This window comes from Chelonia mydas, chromosome 11 (genome assembly GCF_015237465.2).
Source record: "Chelonia mydas isolate rCheMyd1 chromosome 11, rCheMyd1.pri.v2, whole genome shotgun sequence".
Lineage (NCBI taxonomy): Eukaryota > Metazoa > Chordata > Testudines > Cheloniidae > Chelonia > Chelonia mydas.
In genome coordinates, this window is record NC_051251.2 from 16,250,312 (window position 1) to 16,264,722 (window position 14,411).

Consider the following 14,411-nt stretch of genomic DNA (forward strand, 5'->3'; position numbering starts at 1 on the left):
AGCAGCAGTTGCTTAACACATTGTACACTGATTGTTCTTCTGTACTGCTCAAGGGCTGGTCTAAGCGGTGCTTTAGTCCACATTAGAGGAGTGTACATTTTACTCTGTAGGCAAGCCCTAAGTTTGGCTTTTGGAGAGGCAACTGAGTCTAGTCTAGAAACAAGAGCCCCTTTGTGTGGGCAGGAGTTTACAGCCTAGTATTTAAAAAAAAAAATAAAAAAACAAAAGCCAAAACCTGCTTTTCTGCAAACCTTTGTTAGTTTAATTGTTACCTGCCTCTTGCTGTGTCCTGTCTGCATGCAGATTGAGAGCTCTCTGGGGCAGGGACTGTCTTTTATTTGTTACTAGTACGGTGTCTATCACAATGGGCCCCTGATCACGGATTGAAGTTCCTAAATTCTATTATAATGAGCATTATAAACTAAAGAAGAGAATGGAGTAATAGTGAGAATATGCTTTTGCCGATGCTAGCATTATACATGGCACAGAGGTTCTGAATAGGTTTTATTTATACTTCTATAAATTCAAACCAAAAAAAAAAAAAAATCTGCAATCCCCACTGACTCTTACCCTACTCTGACTATGAACTAGATTTTAAATGTATTCAAATAACTTGTTCAGATCATCTCTCCAGTTTTTTCCATACACAAGCTGCACAGGGTACTGAGAAGCAATCAGTGTGGGATTTTAAAGCACACATAGGATGTAGCTAAAGGGAAAATTCACAAGGCTATATACCCTAAATTTCCACGCTTCACTAACTTAATGGAGAGCATTAACAAATAATAATGGAAAGCTAATTTCTTTATGGAAATGTAGTTAGCATGAAACCCCTTTTTCTTATGTAGCATGTGTATTTTAATTAGATTTGAATCTTCAGCTACTTTCAACAAATCCTTTTAGTTATGCAGTGAAATTTTTTTAAATTCGGTTTTTCTTCAGACCCTTTCCACAAATCCAAAAATACTAACTCAAAATGATTCATTTATTTTGATGTTACTTGATAATATCTGGAGGGTTCACATAATACATGCAAACTTCAGCATCTTTAAATTGTATAAAAGATATTTCTGAAGGTTTTCCAAACTTACTAGGAAACATACAGGAAAAGAATCCATGTACTGTTATGTACAGTATACCAAAACAATTAAGATTTACTGTACCAAGTTGTAACACAAAATGCTGGGAATACTAATAATTAAGGGCCAATTCTTCCATCCTTATGCACACTGAATAGTACCCTGGGCCCTGATCTTGCCAACACTTATGCACATGCTTAACTTTCTTCACTTGAATAGCTCTATTGACATTAATGGGGCAACTCATTTGTTTCAGTTTAAGCACGTACTTAAGAGTTTTCAGAAACAACTTTATTTTGTGATTAGGCCCATTGATAAAAACAGATGCTTGAGGTCCCCAAGCCACATTTACTTCAAGTTCACTGTCAGGCTCATAGCTGAAACACTCAAAGATGTACACCCACACAGCAATTAGAATTTCTGAATTTTGAGGGTGTAGATCTTCAGTGAATTTATTTAAACACAGTCCTGACCTTCTAGTTTAAGTTCTTGTGAATGTAACCAGCACTTTGTATTCAAATTAGAGCTGGTCAAGAACTCCACCCCTCAAAAAAACCAAACAAAGCAAAAACACCAAACAAAAATGAAAAGCTTGCATTGGAAATTTAATTCAAAAGATTGATTTATCACAAGAAATTATGAAGTGAAAAAGTGAGACTTCATTAAAATGTTTTCAAAAACTAAACAAGTAAAAGAAAGTTTCATGATTTCCCATAGGAAAAAAATCTCACCCACAATTACATTTCCTCTGAACAATTTCATTTTTGATTAAAACATTTCACTGGGAATATCAGAAAATGTAACCAGCTCTAGTACAAATTATTACTGCTAAACAGATTTTATAGTTATTTAACTCAAGTACGATATGTTTCCCTGTTTGGACTTATAACATGTCTGTCTGAACAAGGGACATTATTTCCCCCAGTATATCATTATCTGTGGGTAACGCAAAGGCCTTGTATAGGTGATTGGGCCACCTCTAGTGACTGGCCTCAGACTACAACAGTGTACTATCTCACAGCTATCCTTTAGCTCAAATGAGAAGAGATCTACAATTTTGTGCTCAGGGTCTCCGGCCCCTCCCTACCATTGAAGTCATGTAGTATTTATGTGCACAGGCATGGTTCCTTTCAAAATAGCACTTCAGATGGAACTTGTGGGGATCTCACTCAGTTACCGAAGAGAGAAGTATATAAACACACTGGCTTAGTCTGTATGACTATTAAGTATCTCCCCAGTCCCTATGACTGTAACAGCTGACTGCTTTCTCCCAACTAAAAGTCAGTCTTTGGCCTGAAGGTCCCAGGTTTGATCCCTGCTGACCATGAGGTCTCTGTGTAGAGCCATAGTCTCCCCCCTCCCCGCATGTTCAATTAGTTCCCATTCCAAGTTTTTAATCTGACAGACTAACATAACAATGCCAAGCCCAGAAGAAAACAGGAGACATGTTTATTACTCTGTGATTGAAAGAGCAATTTTAAGTGCTGATCTGTCCAGTTTTAACAACAGCTACTCAAGGGTTTTATTTTCAGAACAAATCAAACCGCAGTAATTTGGTCTTTGGGTATGCTTTTTGTTTGTGCATCCATCCATTGTTCCCTTCTGTCTCATTCTCCTACTTGATCAGATGGTTTAAATAATATATTAGTGTATATAAGAGATAAGCTTGTATTGGATAGCTTAATGTAATGGGGTCTGCTAGCATGACTGAGTTATCGTTAGGTGATGCCATGCCACTGATGTATTATACTGCAACAACATCAGATGGTTCAAGGCAATGATGCATTTCATTGATTCATCAGCCAAGGCAGAGTAATGATATTGTTCGAAGATGTATCAATGAATAACATTTTGGTGATGTATCACCCTTATTAATGTAATGATATGCCCTAAGATACCCTATACCTTCCTTCTGGCATTAGTGCATCTATTAGATCAGTAGGAGCTTTGATATATAAGAGTATATATACAAGCACACAAAACTACATCATTGTAGATTAGGATGTTAAAGATGCGGAATCTCCCTAAGCCTCTGAGTTTATTTTCAGAGACAGAAGAAAAATGTGCCAGAGAAGTTTGTTTCATATTACTTGAATGGTTTCTACTCTAATGAACGAACAATTGCCTTTCAGCACACTCAAATAATCAGAGCTGTCATTCCACTGCATGAGGGAAGCTAAAAAGAAAAGGTTTTTTTTAAGTGCACATTTAAAAATTGATAATATGCCAATTGCTTTTCTATCGCACCTCTTCAGGTTGTCAATTGGCAGAACTGTTGGTCTTCACTTTGTAGTTCTCTCACCGTAAGAATGTGACCTGAAGAAGAGCTCTGTGTAAACTCAAGAGCTTGTCTCTCTCCATCAGCAGTTAATCCAAAAAAGGAGATATTATCTGACCCACCTTGTCTCTCTAATATTCTGGGACCAACACATCTACAACAAACACTGCATGCTCTAAGAATGTGAGACTCCTATATTGAACAGCCCAGGGATAGATATGGGAGGCAGCTACTGATACAAATTGAAATGTTATTTAGGATTTTTAGAAAAATTCTCTGCTATTAGACTGAATGCAAGATTCCCAGAGGAGAAAAATGGCTTGGCAGTTTAGTGACAGTGTGGCTATGAAAGGGATTCATAGTCAAATTCTGACCTCAGTTTTTCAGTCCCAGGATAGCAAGTTTGGGAGAGTTATGCAGGCAGCTCACCAAGTCCCTGAAGAAGCAGAAGGCCTTGAAGTATATAAACACACACAGCACACTCTGGCCAGCTACCTACAGAGTTGTATGTGTGCATCTCCAAGGAAGCCACATCCAACTCTTGTTAGGGAGAGGGGAAGCAGTCACCATGGGAGGAGGAGGAGGAAATTTGAGGTCTTAGGAAAAGCAAGGAACATACTTGTAAAGAAGATAATCCAAGAAAAGGTGTCCAAGGCTGAATTCTACCCTCAAATTATTAAAATGTGAAGAGAATTTTTTCCAGTTTATTTACTAATGCTAGGGGGAACAAGGCAGAGGAACTAGAAATTCTCAGTGGTGATTAAAAATTGATATAATTGGCATTATGGAAACTTGGTGAGATGATTCCATGACTGTTAAAAATCACGGATTATAACCTGTTCAGGAAGCAGAGTGCACAGAAGAGGTTACAGACATAATTGCCTGTTTTAGAGTTATTGCTAATTCAGACCCACAATATCTTAAATGTATTTGATTCATTGCACAAATAAAAAGCCCAGCTGGGAATAAAGTGTGTGTGTGGCCGGGGGGGAGGGGGGAGAGGAGTTTGTTCAGATCAAAGAAAACCAAAGAACAAGATGCTTAAACCCCTATTTAACATGTGGAAAGAAAACTTGTATTACAAGCTATTTTAATTTGGGAAGTATGCTGAAGGTCTCATGCAGCCAATAGTAAAACATGGTTAGTATGTTTAATTATCCAAATGCATTAAGATCTTGTGGGTCTCGATGATCTGTAACTCTAGAACGGCAATTATGTCTACAACCTCTTTGACCCAGATTACTAAACATTATAGATTATAGTTTAACATACATTAACTAGTTTGGATCTCCTTCTGATGGATGAAGATAAATTAATCACTGGTATGGAAGATGGTGGCTGCATAGGGACCAGTGATCATGACCTGATTACATTCAATTTGGGCAAACTGAAGATCGTTCCAACCACTAATATATATACTTGGCGCATCAAAAGGGCTAATTTCCCACAGCTGGAGACAATTATGAGCAAAATTCATTGAGAAATTTTAGACAAAAAATATGAATGAAAGTTAGACACTCTTAAAGGAGATTTTAGATGGCCAAAAAGCCACAATTCCACAATCAAGAAAAAGGACTACTCTGGCTAAAAGCCTATCCTGGTTCAGAGATGAAGTGAAGGCAGCAATAAAAAACATATACACAAAAAAGTGTATATTAATTGCTAAGTCCCAAAATTGATACAGGAAGCTCAAGACATGACTAGCAAGCCGAAGGACAAGAAGGCGTTGGAGTACAGTAGGGCTTGTCTACATGGGGAATGGAGTGTGGAGTAAGCTGGTGTGAATTTGAAGTGTGGTGTGCAGCAGTTTGAAGTGCACCAATTCCCCATGTGGACATTCTTATTCCTTAGTAAACCACATAAAGGTACTCTCAGTGAGGAGTAAGTGTCCACACAGGGCGTTGGTGTGGAGTAGCTAGTGTGTACTAGCTACTTTGCACTAACTCCTCTGGAGCTTCCCCCCTACCTGGATGTAGATAAGCACTTGGGAACAGAATAAATCCTACCATTATTAGATGGAAACAGTTAAATTGTTGTTACTATGTAGAAAAGAGAAGATATGCTCAATAAGTATTTCTGTTCTGTCTTTGGAAAGAAACAAATACATTCTTCATTCTGCATCACATGTGGATCATACAGAGTTTTTCTGTTCATTAGTGACTAAGGAGGATGTTAAACATCATGTGCTAAGGATAAATATTTTAAAATCTGAAGGCCTGGATAATTTGCACCCCTGTATTCCGAAAGAGCGGGATAGTGTTAATGTTGTGCCAATGTTCAAAAAGGGCAAGCAGGATGACCCAGGAAACTATAGGTCAACTATAGTTTGACATCAAGCCTGAGCAAAATAATGGAAAAGCTAATACAGGATTCATTTGATAGAGAATTAACAAATAGGAATATAATCATCAGTCAATATGGTTTTGGGGAAAACAGGTCGTCTCAAACAAACCTGATTTAATCCTTTGAAATTACAGGTAAGGTTGATAAAGGTAGCAGTATAGATATAACACACTTAGATTTTGTAAGGCATGTCATCTTGGTATTGCATGACATTCTGATTTAAAAATCATCACATCAGGAAGTAAATATAAAATCACTAGTGATAAAATTTAGATGACAAAGATTTGCAAGGTGGATAATCAGGAAAACAGGACAGTCACACAGAGCAATGTGGTAACTGAGTGCATTCAAAACCACATGTATTTTAACATGAACAAGGAATGTAGCCCTGTAATAGGGTACCCTCACTGTTAGGGGCACCTCCTTGTGGCCATAATTGCCCTACCCTTCCATCAGTTGCTCACCCTGTGGTCTCTCTCGGACTCAGGGCACTCCCTCTTGGCCCTCTGGCCAGGTGACTATTTAGTTCTCCCCTTCCAGGGTGTCAGTCTTGTCGGCCCAGCCATTCAGTTGGCTTGTCCCCACAACCTTGCCCCACTTGCCAGCTGCTGGTAGGGGAACCCAGGCCCACCCTCTAACCTGGGTTCCAGCAGCCAAGGTCTACAATGCAGAGGTTTCCCTAGGTTTCTTCCTACGCTGCTTTCACAGGCTCTCTTCACAACTCCTCTGGGGTTGACCCTTCCAGGGTCAGGATCTAAAGGCCTATTCTCTCCACCACCCCGATTTCCTCTCCCAGAGAGTGACTAGACTCTTTCCCTGCAGCCTCCTGCTTCTTCAGGCTCCTTATCTACATAATCTTCTCCATTTGTCCCCAAGCTAGGCTTCATATGCTATTAGTGTTATTATTCCCTGGGCTTCCAGTCAAGTGCAACTGTGAAAGTTAAGTGGGCCCTGAAGGGGCCAATTAACCCCGTCAGGGCTCATGTGGGGTGAACACCCCATCACAAGGCCTTACCTACAGAAGGTGAGTCTGTATCCTGGAGAGTAGTGACTCCAAAAATGACATAGGGTTCATAGCAGACAAACAGCTCAAAATAAGTTCCAAGTGAGAGGGTAATCAGTTTTATACAGCCAAGGATTGTGTAAGACAGGGTGTCACAGGATCTACTCACTACTAAACTGCCTCCTCCTGGCCACTCTGGGGATTACCTCTTTCTAGGTGCTGCACCCTCTTCCAGTGGTCTCTCCACCCATTTTCTCTCACTCTACAGCCCCTTACCATGAGCTGCAGCTTCCTGTTTGCGACTTAGCCCTCTGGTCAGGTCACTATAATCCTCTCCTTCCAGGATATCAAAGCTTTTCAGGACAAAAACTGTCCTAAGCAATCTGCTCCGCACTGCTGCTCTGGGCCACTTCCCAGTAGCTGGGAGGGGAATCCAGGCCCGTCGTCTACTCCAGGTTCATCTCAGGGACCCTCCAGTCATCAGCCAAGGTCTGCCTTTCCCTGAGCCTTTTCCCTACCAGCTGGCACTCCTTCTCTGGGTTTACCTGCCAGGGTCCCAATTCTCTTCTCCCAGGAAGCAACTGCAGAATATTTATCTTTGTAGTCCCAAACACTTCTCCCTTCTCCCCAAAAGTAACTGTATTCCATTTCTCAGCAGCCCCTTTGTACGGTCACCTCCTGGGTTTTATACAGACCTCTCCTGTTCCTGTTCAGCTGAGCCTCATTAAATCAACCTTTGGCTCCCTTATTCCTCCTCCAGGTGCAGCCTGGGCAGTTAATTGGGCCACCTTAACCCCTCCAAGTCTTACCCTGGGTGATGTGGTATCCACCCCATGTAAGTGAGTAAGAGTAGGCAGGTGATTATACCTCTGTGTACGGCATTGGTGAAACGAACACTGGAATACGGCATATAGTTCTGCCCACATTTTAAAAAGTCTGTTCAAAAATTGGAGAGAATGCACAAAGATCCACAAAATGCATTTCAGTGAGAGATTTAAAGAGTTCCAGCTGTTTAGCCAATCAAAAAGGGAGACAAAGAGGTGACTTGGTTAGAGTAGATAAGTACCTTCAAGGGGAGAAAATGCCATGTTTTAAAGAGCTCTTTAATTTAGTGTAGAAATGGATAACAAGAACTAATGGCTAGATGCTGAGCCCAGCCAAATTCAAGTTAGAAATTAAGCGCAAATTTTTATTAGTGAGGATGATTAACCATTAGAACAAACTACCATAGGAGGTGGTGGATTCTTCATCAGTTGATGTCTTCGGATCAAGACTAGAGGTCTTCTGGAGCATATATGATTTAGTCAAACACCAGTTACTGTGCTCAGAGCCAGGGTAACTGAATGAAATTTAATTGCCTATGATACACAGTAGGTCAGACAAGATAAACTAATGGTTCCTCCTGGCCTTAATCTCTGTAGGTGCTCACTTCCCATTGAAGTGAATAGGATTATGATGTGTACATCTGAAAGGCAAAATGTGGCTTCTAGTCTTGAACCTTAACAATAGCCCTTCATAGTGTTCTTAAGACTATTACTATAGAAAAGGCACTGAGGACAAAGGAAGGAACCAGAGCAGAACAAAAATGATATATAGGGTAGGAAGGTTACATGATGTAGGAAAGCTGGAAAAATTGAAAATACACTTTTTAGAAAAAAGGAGGTTAAGAGAACAGGGTCTGACTGAAGCCTTCAAGCTACTTAAAGGATAGCAAGGGTCATCACGGACAAGCTCTTTGAACTAATGACAAATGACACAGCTAAAAGGATGTATGCTAACACTAAGGGAAAGCAGTGGAAAAGGACACTGCATGTTTGCTCCATTCATGATCTAGCAAAACCCATGTGTCTTTTCCATTTGAGTTAGGCAGTCAGCTATAACTAGTCCTATTGTGAACCAGCAAATACATACGTGTGCACTATTGCAACTTTACATTAAGATTTTAAAGATTCTTTTTCTTTTAGGAATGTCATATTGCTAAGGATGTAAGTTTCTCAACAGATGGACAGTGGCACTAAACACAATGTTGGTGCTAAGCAAATAGTAAAGGGTAACACTGCAGCACTTCTGAAAATTTTACCCTGGATCAATATTCTTAATCAAATAAGCATTCAGGAATCTGGAATATTTAATTACACCTTTAACCCAGCACTTCCAAAATAATAATACAGTGGGTGACTGAAGCAGAAACTTTCTCCTTACTGTGGAAATAAAGTCTTTAGAGGAAAATACTGCACTTCAGCTCCCAATGAAGTCAATGGAAAGTCTCCTAATGACTTACTGAGAGCTTTTTATTTTAGGCTAGGACAAAAACAATTAGGTGGCAAAAAAGTTTCTGCTGAAACCTTCTACCCAGGGCTACTACAGAAGCCAATGGAAGATTCCCATTGACTTCAAATAAGGGGGTTGGGTCAGTCCCATAATAGCTTCTCCCCCACCCATCCATTTCCACTTCTGTTTCATTCACATTCTCTCTCTCCCTGCCCCCTCTTCCCAAACTGGTGGGAGAAATTATTTATACAAAATTCAAACTACTTGAAACACTGACCTTTGTGTGCATCTTATCAAAAGGTACAATCCTCAAAGGCCTGAAATGGTGCTGACAGGATATTAGAGCTACATTACATCAAATTCCTGCTACCATTCTGCCCACTTATAAGCACAAAGCAAGTTATTCATATGGGCAGATGCTCTGTGAGCACGTTTCAGTAGCTCCATTGAACCCAGAGTTATGACTGATACCAGCTAAAAACCCTGCCCAACTAAAACCAGTTATGATTGATACCAGCTAAAAACACTGCCCAACAGTGAACACCTTATATTTTGCAAATGCCCTGCCTTTTCACAGTTGATTGGGCACACCAAATAACCCTGCCTTTGGAGGAGAGCAGACATTAAGGCACATTTCAAAACTCGTGCAGTTGTGGTCCAGGTGACAGCACAGCTGAGGATCCAATATTAAACTTCAAATGCACGTGCATTATAACAACTAAATACTTTTGGAGAGGACATGAGAAGCCTTTGGAGAATGTGTAAAAAGCCATTAAACCCAAGAAAGTTCATTTCCTTTTTAATATTACTTTGTGCTATGATCATTTCAAATTTCTTCAATGACCCCCATTGTATTCTCCAGCTGGCTAGAGTGTAGCGTATTTGTTCCTCTTTGTGTATAATCTCCAGAAATGGCTTGTTATCTTATTATCTGTGTTAGGATAAAAATACTAACTTAAGCTGACATTATATATGCCATGTAAGATTTTCTATAATTCAACGGAATCCTTCTTAGCTGACTAAACTGATTTGATTTTTTTTTGCAAGCTTATCTTCCTAACATACACCTTTCTACAACTAGGATTAACATAATTGCTATTCCCAGTATTTTTCAAGAGCCATGAGATATTTTTATAATGTGGGGATATACTTTAAGTGAGATACTACTTGAAAAAGTTAATCATACTTAAACCTATGTTCTACTTTTTTTTTTTCAATTCTGTATTCAAGAATCCTGCTTGTTCTCTTTAAGTAGATCTCCTTTCTTGAGGCTTTTAAAAAAATTCTTCCCGGTGTTTCGCTTGTAAAGTAGATATATTTTTGTAACATCATTGGGGAGGGTTTTTTGGGGGGTTTTCTTGTTTTTTGAGGAATGACCCCAGTTAATAACAGAATTACAGCTGTTTTATATGATTTATAGTATTTGTAATATGGAGAAACAGTAAGTCCTTTACATAATGTATTATGGAACTCAACTGCATTTTTACTACTACTTCATATGATGTCTCTTGTGTTTAATTTCTTCCCCATACAAGTTTAGGATCCAATCCTACAAATAATTATGTATGTATTTAATTTTACACGGTCTGAGTGGAGAAAAGGGAAAAATTTTAATGAAACAAGTTATTAGATTTCCTGATTTGTCTAAATAGAAACATTTTGTAGAAATGGTTTGATTTTGACAAACTTCTGTCTGTTTTCCTGTCAGATCACCTGCCCAGCTCTTTGGTAGAGTCAGAGTCAGAAGCCTCAGATCTTGGGAGCCAGGGATTCTAGGTTCCCAGTCAGCCCAGCCAAGCTGAAGGGCAGCTGGGAGCATTGGAGCTCATGATACTTTGCTCTTCTGGAGCCTACCAGATGGTCTGAGGACCCAGGGCTTCCAGATCCCGGCAGGCAGGCTGCCATGGAGCCAGAGAGATTCTGGAAGCCCTGATAGCTGTGAACTGAAACGGACATGATTCTTGTCAGTTTTATTGCTGCCCACCACTGAACAGCAGTGGTGATTCTTGGAAGAGCCAATTTCAGAATGCAGCTTCCAGGGTTTCCAAAGTCCCTGGCTTGCTGTAGACTCCCAGGTAGGCAGTCAGGGATCTTAGGGCATATATTTCATTTTGGGACCATCACATTTTGGTGTTTCTGACATAATATATTGCAGCAGTTCAGTTCCACACACACACACACAAAAATGAAGTTTCGCCTTTCACTCCAAGGTGGGAAGAAATATATTTCCAAAACCTCAAACTTTCATAGAACTAAGATCTGGTTTCCCTGCCACCTCTAACTCTGAGCAGACCAACTGAAGTCTACAGGGGTATTAACAGTGCATAAAGTGAAGCAGCAGGACTGGAGAATTCCATTAAAGGTTGCTTAACAGGGAAAGCATCTTTTTTGTTCATTTTTACTTTTGTTCTTGTGGTGTATTAAAAACCATGTTAAAATTACATGTTCTCACTTTAAGTTTGTAAGAGGTGTCCTTGTCCTGCTTGCGGACTGGGAGACTCTATAGGGACTCCTGCAATTTCGGTCTTTTTCAGTAACTCTGCAGAAAGCAAGTTAAGAGCAAGGTTGAGTTTTGCCTCTGTTTTCTCTCAGCCTGCTTTCTATTTGTGGTTCGGGGTTCTTGTGTTTCAATGTTCTGAATTCTAAGAAATAAAGTAGTGTTACATTGCAAACTTCCCGCAAGAGTATTTTGTTGTTAAATCTAACTTGTGTGTATGCTGTGAATATAATCATTACATGGCTTGAATGATAAAAATGTGGCTACTAGCAACGGCAGCTTCTACTTAAAGCAGCAGCTACTGCAGAAGGGTGCTTAGTATTGAGGGTAACTTTTAAATATAGATGTGTGTTTTTTCTCTCACTTTCAATGCAGGTGTAAAATTTAACTAGGCTGGGTCACCAGAATGAACCACCATCACCTGTTCCAAAGGAAACCAGCCCATTGACTTCAATAGATCAGGACCTTGGATTCCAGAATTTATTCAAGGCTAGTACCTCCAAATGGAGCTGTGTGGATGAACTCCTGCACCTGTGTGAAGTCCTATTGACTTCAGTAGTTCTTCCCCAAATGAAGTGAAATTCCCATGCTCAGTGACCTTCAGGACCAGAGCTTTAGACTATATGCCGTTTAATTCAGGGCATTGTCTTCTTAAAAAATTCATTCTAAATCCCATCCTCCATCTATAGAGCTACAGAAACAAACAAAAATTAATAACCACCAGGAGAAACACACTGCTGTACTGATGATCTCTAATAAGATTATTTTCCTACATTCATCTCTTTTCCTGGATTCTTTCGTTTTGCCAGGAATCAGGGTCTGCAGCAGAGTCAGTCTGGGGGCAACCTTGCAAGCACAGCTGGCCTGTTGTAGGCTTCCTAAAGTGGCTACATCTCCTGATTGGCTAGAAGACTCAGCAGCCGGCGCTTAAAGTCCAGCAGCAGTTCAGCTGTAGTAGTACTGGTGCCTGCTTGTTCCCAGGCTAGGACCTAGCCTGGCCTCACTCTTGGTAACCCAGTTTGGTCCTTGGCTCGGACTCCTGCTCACTGACAGGTTTTCTACTGAGCTGTTGGTTAAAAGAAAAAAATCATATACCATTTTAGTGTTACTTTACACACAAACACAAGAATTTATTTTCTTGCATTCAAATGTCCCTCAGATGCATACTGAGGGCTTTTCTCATCTTCATTTCCATGAGAATATACACACAATCTATGGAGTATTATTGGACCTCAATAATCATTTAAAGTTAATCAGCTTTAATTAGATTGATTAGATGCAGCCATGCTAGCTTTGCTTACTCCATAATTCCTCAGCATGTTCTTAGTTTTTGAGAGATCGATTCAGCATTATATTGTTCAAAACCCATGATCATCTAGGATTCTCATGGCTGTCACACCATGGCCCCTTGAAATGATATTGATTTCATAGGTTGAACGTGGAGCCTTGTGCTCTAATAGCACCAGCTTCTAACCACTTGAGATAAAGAAAATTTCCATCAGCTAACTCTGCAACTGCTTGACTGTTTATGCTGTAGAGGGAACATGGGAAATATTGTTGGAATAACCATTGCATCTGCATTTAAACTCCTGACCTTCAGATCACCTCACAGACACATCACCCATTGAGAACTTGCTCTGCACAGTTAAAGAGGTTCTGCTGGGTTACCAAGATAGGGCACTTTGAATGAGGAAGGGACACTTATTAATATGATGCTTAATTTTCTTAGCCAATCCTATGCTTTAGTTTCCCTGAGAAGCTGGCCTTTAGAATGTACAGCACCTGCAGGCCAAATTCAATCCTCAGTTACACATGTAACCCTCTTGAAGTCAGTGGGTTGCATAGGAGAGAGGGGAAAGTCTGGCCACCAGCAAAGATTAAACTAAGAATGAAACGGCTAAAGTTTTAGCAGGATGCACCTACCTATTTTTTTCCAGAGGATTCGTTATGAGAAATTCTTCCTAATTATAAGACTTGCTCTCTGTGTCTGCCACTCAAATCCTGCAGCTGAAAATGGTATCCATTCTTAAAGCGGAACTATTGGGGTCCAGTGTCAGATACTGGCCAATAATTTCTCTTTCTTCAGTACTGGATTTATTATCAGAACTTTTTAACTTTACTGTGCTTGTGCAGAGTATAAGTGTAAATTTCTTTTTCAAAGTGTTACATTAAGAATAAGAGCTTCTATTCCCACTGATACTGGTGTGACTTCACTAGCTCTAATGGAGGTTCTCATGATTCCCATTACATTAACAAGAGGAGAATCAGGTCCTGAAATTGGTTCTCTGACACAGGGCTCCCAGACTGTTCCCAAACATCATCACTGAGCAACAGGACCACCATCAGAGCAGCCACAGACTCCCATTTAATCTTAATTTTGAATAAATATTTGCAGGTGAAATATGGTGATAAATGGTCTGAAAAATCCTATGTCTGCCTGTACACAGAACTGAGAAAATGATGACCTGATCTTTGAACCTTGAATCTCACTGCTTTTTTATTAATTATTATTATTATTATTATTATTGGAAAAAAATAGATGGAGAAAAAGCAAAAGTGAATCAAAGAAGCTTCCTTTAGAAAAGATAAAAAAAAATATACAAAATGAGCTGATTTCTTTTCTGATGTTCCCGCTTCCGTGTTCTTGTGTTTCACTCTGTCATAGAACTTCAAGGATGTATGAAAGTGTAGTTAAGGCTTGGTGCCCTTTTATACACTTCTATAACTCTTCAAAAGACCATAGCATGAGCTGACTGAACACATGAAGAATGAACAGGTTTCAGACTGGTAGCCGTGTTAGTCTGTATCAGCAAAAACAACGAGGAGTCCTTGTGGCACCTTAGAGACTAAGACATTTATTTGGGCATAAGTTTTCATAGGCTAGAACCCCCTTCATCAGATGCAACTGATGAAGTGGGCTGTAGCCCATGAAAGCTTATG